The sequence below is a fragment of the Hippichthys cyanospilos genome, chromosome 7 (assembly GCF_059441005.1).
Source record: "Hippichthys cyanospilos isolate Australia breed blue-spotted pipefish chromosome 7, RoL_Hcya_1.0, whole genome shotgun sequence".
NCBI classification, from domain to species: domain Eukaryota; kingdom Metazoa; phylum Chordata; class Actinopteri; order Syngnathiformes; family Syngnathidae; genus Hippichthys; species Hippichthys cyanospilos.
The window spans coordinates 1,541,919-1,552,498 of NC_142375.1; the positions used below are offsets into that span (position 1 = coordinate 1,541,919).

The following is a 10,580-nucleotide window of genomic DNA, read 5'->3' on the forward strand; positions in this document are numbered from 1 at the left end:
CTGGGGTAGACCCCAATGTACAGGCGCTGAGCTGGGGGGCAACAAGAATGCCCACACCAGCTCTGCACCTCTCACCGCGGGCAACTCCAGAGTGGAAGAGAGTCCAACCCCTCCCGAGAGGACTGGTACCAGAGCCCAAGCTGTGTGTGGAGGCGAGTCCGACTATATCTTGTCTGAACTTTTCGGCCTCGCACACCAGCTCATGCTCCTACCCCGCCAGAGAGGTGACATTCCATGTCCCAAGAGCTAGCTTCTGTAGCCAGGAATCGGTGCGCAAAGTCCTCGCCTTTGGCAGCCACCCAGCTCACTCTGCACCCGACCCCTATGGTCCCTCCCACAGGTGGTGAGCCCTTATGAGGGGGGACCCACGTCATCTCTTCGGGCTGAGCTCAGTCGGGCCCCATGGGTGCAGGCCACCAGCCGTTCACCAACGAGCCCCAACTCCAGGCCTGGCTCGAGAGGGGGGCCCCAGTGACCAGCGTCCGGGCGAGGGAAGCGTAAACCCATTTACTTTTTTCATCATATGGGGTCTGTGAGCCGTATTTAGTCTGGAACCTCACCTAGGACCGGTTTGCCATGGGTGACCCTACCAGGGCCATAAAGCCCCCGGGAACCTAGCTCTTAGGATCACTGGAACACGCTAACCCCTCCACCACGTTAAAATGATGGGTCACGGAAGGGTGGAAACGGATTTATTATTGGAAATGAAACATAAAGACAAACTCTACAAGCAAGTCATGAAAGTCTTTCTGAGGAAAAAAGAAGAATGGATTTTGTACTGAAATAATTTGGGGACAGCTGTTTTGGGTGAGGTAATATGTTTTTGTCATTAAATGTCATTCATATTCACTTGTAATGTTTGGTTGGGTTTGGTTGTCGTGAGTGTGTGGAGTTTTGTTCATGTGTCTGTTCCACTTGTTTCTGTTTGATTTGGTCCACCTATCTGGTGATACTTTGTCCACTTTTGCTCCCAGTTCGGTCCTGCCTCATTTCCTTCTCAAAACTTCTTTTTTTGAGCCACATATCTCAGTTTTCCTGCATTTTCTTGGCGTCCCCTTCCTTCCTCCTCCCAACGCACCATTTGTAATTTAGCGTACAATCTTGTTAAAGCTTGCCAGCTCTTGGAGGACTTCAGAAAACTTTGTGGACAAATAATTTGAAATTATTATTACTTCTTCTAAGTTTTGGAATGTATAATGATAAGTTTTAATTGATGATGTGGGTTTATTGATATTAAATGCTCTGAAAAATAGCCTGAGTACGTGCGTACGTGTGCGCATGATGGGTCCAATCACTGAAGGCCTAAGTGTGAAATGCACGGACCGCCACTGATATACAATGATCCCTACTTCGCGGGTGACCCCCATGTAGCTCCGCCCCTGGTCGTCGTAACTTGAAGAGGTTAGCCATTGGCGAGCTTTTCTTGTATTGTAATAATTCATATTCACATAGTTTACTTGTTTGTCAAAGTGTAGCACGGCCATGTGGCTAACAACTGACTTCATAAAAGAGCGATTTCATAAAAGACAAAATTGCCCAAAGAGTATTCTGCAATTTTGTCTAAATTAGTAAAGGACTCAATTTGAGCACCTATTCCACAAATAAACTAGCTCTTAGTCGCATTCCATATATAGTATCGGAGCAAGTGTGTGTGTGTCACTGAGTGAGTGTCATCGTGTGTGTGTGTGTGTGGCAACATTCACATGGCACACTTAAAAAGGGAGATTCATTCATTTCCTTTCTAGTCACGTGACCCGCAGAAGCAGCGATACATTCTTCTGTTCGGTGGTCATGTGACTTATTCACGCTGATATCTCCTTATATGGACGTCATCTAAAAGACCTCTCAAAGGCACCAGCCAGTGTGTGTGTATGGGTGTGTGTGCGTGCGTGCGTGCGCGCATGTGTGAGTGGATTTGGATAATTCCCTGATTGGCTTGTTCACCTTTTTAACCTCTGTGTACAGACAACACGTGTGCATGTGTGTGTGTGTGTGTGTAAAAGTAAGTGCGTGTTCACTTCCTATATGCATGCTGAGGTGAAAGTGTGGTTGAACACCCCCCAAAATAAGCTACAGTACTTCCTGCCACCGTGGCTGGACATATTTCCTTATTAGGAACACGAAAGAGAGCCGGGGAGAATTCCTGCTTTATGGTCATTGTTCGGGCACGTTTCGGGGCTTGCAACACACACACACACACACACACACACACACACACACACACACACACACGAAAAATTATGAGTGGAATCACAAAATCAGGTATGCCAGAAGCGGGCCTGCCACCGTCTTGTGTTCCCATGACGTCACACTTGGATGTTGTCATAAATATGACACACACCTGAGGCGAAAGTGATTGTGTCATGTAGAGTTAACACCACTGTTCTGCAAGTTTTAGATGTTTCCTACCTTCAACACACCTGATTCAAATGTTCCAGATCATTATTTGAATTGGGATATGTCGAAGGACGAAAGTGTCTAAAACACATCTGATATTGGCCCCCCAGGAACAGAGTTGCGCCTGGGCAGCTGATGAGCGTGATTATGAGCTGATTGTTTGAATCAAGTGTGTTGAAGCACAGAAGCATGTCAGACAGTGCCCCTCGAGGACCGGAGTTGCCCACCATGACAAATAATTAGAATTGGTATTTTAGCTGCTGAGGAGCTTGATTATGAGCTTATTATTTGTATCAGGTGTGTTGAAGGACGGAAGCACCTCAAACATGCCAGGATGTGCCCCTCGAGGACCGGAGATGCCACCCGGGCAAATAATCAGGATCATTATTATGACTGTTGGAGAGCTTGATTTTGAGCTGATTATTTGAAACAAGTGTGGCGAACGACGGAAACATCTAGAACACGCCAAATAGTGGCATTCGGGCACTGGAGTTGCCCACCTGTGGACCATTCGACTTTATCTTTACAGAAGGGATGACGAGAAGATGTGAGAAAATCAAAGAGAGCATGGGGGAATGTCAATAAAAATTGACGGGAGCAGGATTAGGCAGTGCCACGGGAGCACGATTAGGCAGTGCCCAGAAAAAAACAAACAAAAAAAAAAACTTGGACAGGATCTTTCTATTCTGAGGATATTTGTTTGTTTACCGAATCGGCTTGGACTGGCTGTCCGGGCTACATATCATTCTTGTGAGGTTGTGAAGGAAATTGTTTCTCTTGTCACTCTACACTGATTAGTTTACTTCTGACTTCCTTGCACTAAATAACATGGTCCCGAACGTATGACTGGGCGATAATATCGATATATCGATATATTGCAATAAAAAGTGACGCAATAAACATATTGCAAAACAACATATATTTCCCAATATATCACGCATATGTTTCAAAATGTCTTATTTTTGTAATTTTTAGTTTCTGGCTTTTGTATCATGATTTTTCTCATATTATCAATCATGTTTAACATATACAGTGGGTCCTGGATTACAAGATTAATCCGATCCACGGTTGGGATCGTAATGTGAATTCACCGTATGGCGGGCAATCCAAACCTATTAATTAGCTAATGCGTGATAAACTCCAGGTAAAAACATCAAAATTGTACATACATATTAAAAATTGGTATCAAAATAATATAGTGAGTGCTACTTATATATAATATACATGCATACAATTAAATAACATCATAAATACAAACTATATGAAGGATTTATTTACCTTTGAGAGATTTATGGCCATTGTGGCGAGGCGAAGAAACCACACGTTGCTGTGCTAGTGGAGATCTTTACTCTTCGCATGCCATCACAAAACTGATCCAACAAAGTCCAAAACAGCAAAGACAAAGCCAACCGGTTCAAAGCATCAAAGGATCATAGCAACATGCCTACTGGGTAAGAGACATGGTCCTAGTGTCCGCCACATAGCTCCCCCCCGAACACCCAGAAAGGCATAACGGAAAACCCCACAGGGTATTCACCAGTCTGGCACCCTGAGTCTCAGTCCGGTCCTGGGCGGTGTATGTGACACCAGGGCCCCAGGTGCGACAGGAGTAAGGGTGAGACGCTCAGCGTGAAAACCATGAGGTAGCGTTGGCAAAGGGATGTTCTGAAGTTCCGCAGGAGCCGGAGTGGCAGTGCTGACCCGCATGCTGGCAGGCACAGTGGCTTCCGAGGGACGGCCGGTCGCGGCTGCGTCCCAGTCTGTGCCGGGGCATGAACCTGCTGCGGCACCAACACCAGCTGACCCGCTCCGATGTATACTCGGACCATACCTGCGGGCATGGTGAATCGGAGGGGCGGCTGAATGATGGTGGCTGGAGGCCTACTGCTGAGCCGGACGGACATCGGTAGTAGATGAGGCCACCCGGCTGGAAGATCCCGGTCAACGGCCAGGGACTCCGAAATTGGACTGCACAGCCGTTCTCACCGGCGCCCGTACCAGCCTGTTGCTGGCTGGCTCGATCCCTGGTGCGCCGAGGGACTGGGCGACGGGTGAGAGGACCCTTGTCGGGGTGCTGGCTGGCTGACGTGGTACCAGCTTGCTGCATTACCTGACGTATAGTAGGCTGGTGGAGGGATGCCACGAAGTGGGACGTCTGCGGTGATTCCTCGCTGAAACATTCTGACGTCCGGGGTCACCCATGTGGCGAAACTACATCTCCAACAGCCTGACGAAACTTTCTAACGTCTGGGATAATAATATGGCAAGATGACCCATCCGGGGTCACCCATTCTAACGTCCGGGGTCACCAATGTGGCAAGGCGAGGAAACCACACGTTGCTGTGCTAGTGGAGATCTTTACTCTTTGCATGTCATCACAGAACTGATCCAACAAAGTCCAAAACAGCAAAGACAAAGCCAACCGGTTCAAAGCATCAAAGGATCATAGCAACATAGGCTAGGCTAGCTTAGCCTTCTTCGTATTTCTTGATTATCTCCAGCTTTGTTTCCATATGAATCACCATCTTACTTCTCTTTAAGAAGTTTGAATTAAGCACTAAAATGCACTATACGATTTTGTAAGAACTAACAGGAGAACAAAGCTTGAACGTTCCGCCATTTTGGAACAAGTGACGCCGACCAATAGCAGACCAGCATCTTAGTGTTTCCGGGACATCAGCATGTGAGGGAGTCATGACGCCGACCAATAGCAGACCAGCATTGGAGTGAGTAATCAGTGACTTGCGCATAGATATACAAGCGCGAAGTGACTGCAGAGTCACGCACACACACTGACCGCCATGTTTGAGGTATCGTAATGCTGCGTTCAGATGGAGCACGTCGTTTACGCTCTACACGAGAACAAATGGCGAAAAAAATACCGTAAAGAGGGGACAAAAAAATGGTGCAGTCTTTGTTGTAAGGTGAAAAAAACGTAAGGCAGGGCACCGGGGGTCCACTGTAAATCATTCCAAGAGCTTAAAAATAACCCACATTAAAAGTTACACTAGTCTTGTGTGTATCGTGTGACTGGAGAGTGAGCGATTGGTCGAACAAGTGAGAGAGAGCGAGAGTGTGGAGGAGGGCATGCTTGGCAGGAGAGGAAGTATTGATGAGGACAAAAAGAAGAACACTCCTGTTCAAGCTCTTGCATGTATTACCAAGGAGTGCAATATTATTCGAACAGCATTATTAACGAGCAGTAGCTCCTAGCTGTTGCGTTTAACTCAAATGTGAATTTTGAGATTTCAGTTTTGTTTTATTTCGTTTTGTTTTGTTTTATTTGCTAAGTAATTTCTGTGATATGACGGGGAAAAACAACGTAGAGAAGCGACCGTGTCTCGAGGTTTCCCTGTATTAGATAAATTACAATAGATACCTCATTGGTTTTTGTCGTATTATTTTTTCAATAACGTGAGTCACAGATCTGTTTCATTTACGATTGAGAGCACTGTCACCAGCCTCCTGTGCTGGAACTTGTGGCAAAGTGCTACCTGTCCTGCCAGATGAGTGCCATCTGAAAGAGTGTTCCCAACTGCTGGGGAAATATTAACACAGTCAAGAGCATGCTTGAAATGAAAAAATGTTGCATGCTTTTTTTAAAAAAAAGAATTTAATGTATGCTCAGAGATGTTAATGATGTGTGGTTTCTGAAAAATAATAAATAGAAATTGTCTATTTTAATGATTTCCTTCTGTTTTTTTCAGCCCTTTTAATATACAGTGATACAGAAAAATATAGTGGCGCCCTCCCACAGAATTTAAATAAAATTGGGGAGAATGTTTTTTTTTTAAATATGAAAAGTCTTCATGTTATACATATCATTGAGGACAAATATTACTGCAGTACACATATTTACTTAAATTTTAAATTATTAAACTGTATAGTTACCCCTTTCCATCCTTTGAAGTCCTGCGGCAACCACGGTCAAGTTTGCTGTGTCCTGCAAGACATCCCTTGGGCACTTCTATAAGACACGCGATTGGCTCCTGGCGTGACCATCGACAAATGAGAGTGGGATTTGCATTCTACTCCTGCCCCAACTCCCACTTGTTACACAGACCAGGACGTTCTGGTCTCAGTCATAAAACACACAGGCTGTTGCTCTGTATGGGGCCAAGACAGAGGAACAAAGACCTTCACCGAACTGTTGGAAATATCTCACTTAGATTTATTTTATAGTAAAATGGTATACCAAGTGTAAACTCTCATTGTAAACTCTCATCTACAGATTTGACTTTAATAAGACTTCCAGGCATTGCAAACATGACCGCGGCTGCCGCGAGACTTCAAAGGATGGAAAGGGGTAACTGTTCAGTTACTGGATAAGGTTTAGTAACTTAAGCTTTAAGTAAATATGTGTACTGCAGTAGTTCGACGAGAATACATACCATCAAAAACGTCATGCATATGACACCGGGGACATACATAAGGCAGCGTCGCCTGGTAGTCTGTCTCTCAGAACCTTCTTGCGCGTTGGTTTGCATGCCATATGAGTACCGCACTTTTGGTGGTTTATTTATTTCCTTTTGTCGCTTGCAGCCCGTTGACTGTCAGTCGAGGTTGCGGTTTACTCTCCGCCCTCCGGTGGCTGCGACGCTTGTGTTGGTTTATCCTCGTTTGGTTTGTGCAACGTTTGCTGTGGCTTTGCTTCAGGGGCGAGTTGCATTGTTTTGTGTGTTATCACTTTCTGTGTTCTTTTTCTTTTATGAATTTCACTGTTTTTTTTGTTGTTGTTTGCTACTTCGGTGTTAACACTTGGTTGCGCGTGCCTTTCATGGTGTTCACGGCCTAACGTGTGCGTGCTTGCCATAAAGTTGTGCTTTGTTTTTGCCTGCCTGTGAAGTTTCCGCGGCTGTTTATGTTGCCTGCACACCCGCCAGCTTTTGGTGTTGCAGCTGCGTCTGTTATCCGTCCTCACCCCATTCCCGCCTGTGCCGCATTGCTTGCGCTTCGCACACGATCTCCGCTGGTTGCTATTGTCCATCTTTTGCTGTACCAGCAGCTTTAAGCACCTGTTGTGGTTTTTGTGGCGTGTTTCTCTCGCCGATCAGTGGCACCTTGCCTCCGGTCTCGACCCCGTGTCTCTTGCCTGTCTCCGTCTCACAGCATTTCCGTCCTGCACCGGCTCTTGCCTTGACAGCTTTTGTTGCACTTTTCTCGGTCATATGAAGAACTCTGTGCTGTGCTCCAGTTGTGGCTGTTGCATTGTGCTGGCGGATTCATGGGGTGGCCGCTGTTTGCATTGCCGTGACTCGCCGCACGTTGACACGGCTTCTTTGCCACAGGTGAGTGTGGCCGTGGATGATGTGAGCGGTTCTTTGGAGTCCAAAAAGGCTATGTGTGTGGCTCCTCCTGTTGAGTTGGCAGTCTCTTTGCCACCCGTTCGCAAACGAGGCGTGAAATACCGCTCTGCCAATTTAGCTCCACCTGCTTCCTCCTCTAAGTGAGGTTACACTTCTGGCCAACAATGGCCAACAATGCCTATTTGCATTCCCAATTGGAAGGGATGTCTGCACTGTTGCAGGAGCGCCTCCAGCCAAGTGCCTTGGCTTCCGGTGAGACTGAGACTTCTGTGAGTCTGAGTTTGATTCTAGCGACTCCACTGTTGGTTCCTTCTGAGAGGGGCTTGTCACTCACCGAATAGGGTGATGCGGAATCACTTATGTTTTTGCGCGCTGCTTTGCGGGAGCTTCGGATGTACGTACCTTGTCCCCAGTCTCCCTGGAGGAATCCCTTTTTCCAGCATGGCCTCCCATCTGTTACCCCTCTTCAGAACATGGAGGAAATTTCAGGAGACTGGTGGTGATTCTCGGAGAACTGGACAGGGCAGTAGAAGGTCCTCAACCCCTCAGCAGGACCGATACCTGCTCCTTTGTGCAAGGCGGAACCAGCTGAGCACTGCTCGTGCCCTACAGAATGACCTCCAGGGGGCCACTGGTGTTAATGTCTCTACCCAAACAATCAGGAACAGATTTCATGAAGGTGGCCTGAGGGCCTGACGTCCTGAAGTGGGCCCTGTGCTCACTACCCAGCACCATGGAGCTCGACTGGCATTTGCTCAAGAACACCAGAATTGGCAAGTCCGCCACTGGTGCCCTGTACTTTTCACAGACGAGAGCAGGTTCACCCTGAGCACCTGTGATAGACGTGAAAGAGTCTGGAGAAAACAAGGAGAACGTTATGCTGCCTGCAACATCGTCCAACATGACAGGTTTGGTCTGGATTTGGAAAATGCCTAGGATTTAGTCCCTCATCAGTTCATAACATTTGCCTTGGAATTCTTCCACATCCCAACCTGCATCCAGGAGCTGGTATCCACCTACTCCAACAGTTTCCAAGTTTGCTATGCCACACAGGATACCACCACCAACTGGCATCAACTTGAGAAAGGCATCGCAATGGGCTGCTCAATCTCACACCTCATCTTCACAACAGCCTTTGAGGTGATACTGATTGGCAGTAAGCAGATGGGGCGAGGAATCAGAACACAGTGAGGTCAACGACTACCAGCCCTGCAGAGCTACATGGATGATGTAAAGACCCTGCTGCAAACAGCCCCATGTACTTCCAGGCTCTTGAAGAGGTTTTAAGAACTCCACAAATGGGCCCGAATGAGAATCAAACCATCAAAGTCCCGGAGCTATTCGATTTGCAATGGAGCCAGGATTTACATTATCGCCTTCGTTGTAGATGGAGAGAGGATTCTGTTGTTGGCTGAACAACCAGTCCGAAGCTTGCCGACATAATGCAGCAGCTCGCGGATGGGCTGGGAAGGATTGACAAGTGCATGACAGGCATGAGGAAAATCTGTACAATCAGGCGCAGCAAAGACAATGGACAACCTGGGAAGGAGTGGTCAACAGGAGCATCAAGTGGTCTGAAAAGTAGAAGATGCTTCAAGCAAGGTTGAGTTTCCTCTTTCGGGCCACATACAGTATGACACTCTTCCCAGTCCAAGCAGTCTCAGGCAGTGGTAGAGCTCAGAGGAAAGCTGCGAGCTCTGCAACGGCCCAAACCCAAGCCTGCAACACATCCTGTCCAGTTGCAAAGTAGCGCTGGCTCAGGGTAGGTATAGGTGGTGGCACGATCTGGTCTTGCAGAAGCTTGCAGAAGTAGGAGGGTCTAAAATAGGCTGGTAGTGAATGAGTTGTAATTATGAATTTCAGTATAATAATATAAATAAGAAATATGAAATATGGATAATATAGCAATAGCGTTTCAAGCATAAAGCATAACTTTACATATTTGATGTAGCTGCTCAACATATAGCCCAATAAATGTGCTTTTTTTTTTTGCTTTATAAAATGGAATAATAAACCAGCTGCGAGTGATTTTCTGTGCAGAAAAAAACTTTTATAATTTTATTTTAGATCCTAAAACATTGAATATATTCTACAGTGATACAAATAAAATAAAAATGCCTTTATAATTAAAAAAACACATTTTTCATCACTAAATCTCTTTACAATTTCGAAACTGCTGATGATGTATCCAAATGATCTTAAAAGTTGAATAATCCTCGATGGAGGCCATGAGTGTTGAGACTTACATGTTGGCTGTCAACACTCCACTGTGTTAACGCTCGTTTCACTTTGTCACTAATCTGTGTGTTTTTGTGTGTTTCCAATATACCGAGTGTTAACCCTGCTGTCAGTGACCCCTCAAATGGACAAACACCCAGATGCCCTTTCCTTTCTGAACTTTTTCACTGAGACATTTTCAGATAGATAGGATGGATGGATGGATGGATGGATGGATGGATGGATGGATAGATAGATAGATAGATAGATAGATAGACAGACAGACAGACAGACAGACAGACAGACAGACAGACAGACAGACGGACAGATAGATAGATAGATAGATAGATAGATAGATAGATAGATAGATAGATAGATAGATAGATAGATAGATAGATAGATAGATAGATAGATAGATAGATAGATAGATAGATAGATAGATAGATAGATAGATAGATAGATAGATAGATAGATAGATAGATAGATAGATAGAAGAGCACCTTTCTGCAAAAAGTGAAGTAAAAAGGAGTGAAAACAAAACAAACCAAAAAAAACAAGAACCTTACAAATAAAGTGTAAAGATTTGCAGTGTGTTTCCATGTTTGATGGGCGACCCGCTAACGCCACACCCATTGGACCGGGAGGGAACCAATTGGAGGC

General features: G+C 45.8%; 1 long non-coding RNA gene across 1 annotated transcript in view; it reads right to left on the reverse strand.

Annotated features, from left to right (window-relative positions):
• LOC148420603 (uncharacterized) overlaps positions 1 to 4,929 on the reverse strand; it is a 14,177-nt gene extending 9,248 nt beyond the window's left edge. The window contains exon 1 of the long non-coding RNA XR_015866069.1: positions 3,676 to 4,929. This is a non-coding gene — a long non-coding RNA (uncharacterized LOC148420603). The remainder of the gene's footprint in view (positions 1 to 3,675) is intronic.
• Between the last annotated feature and the right edge of the window lie 5,651 nt (positions 4,930 to 10,580).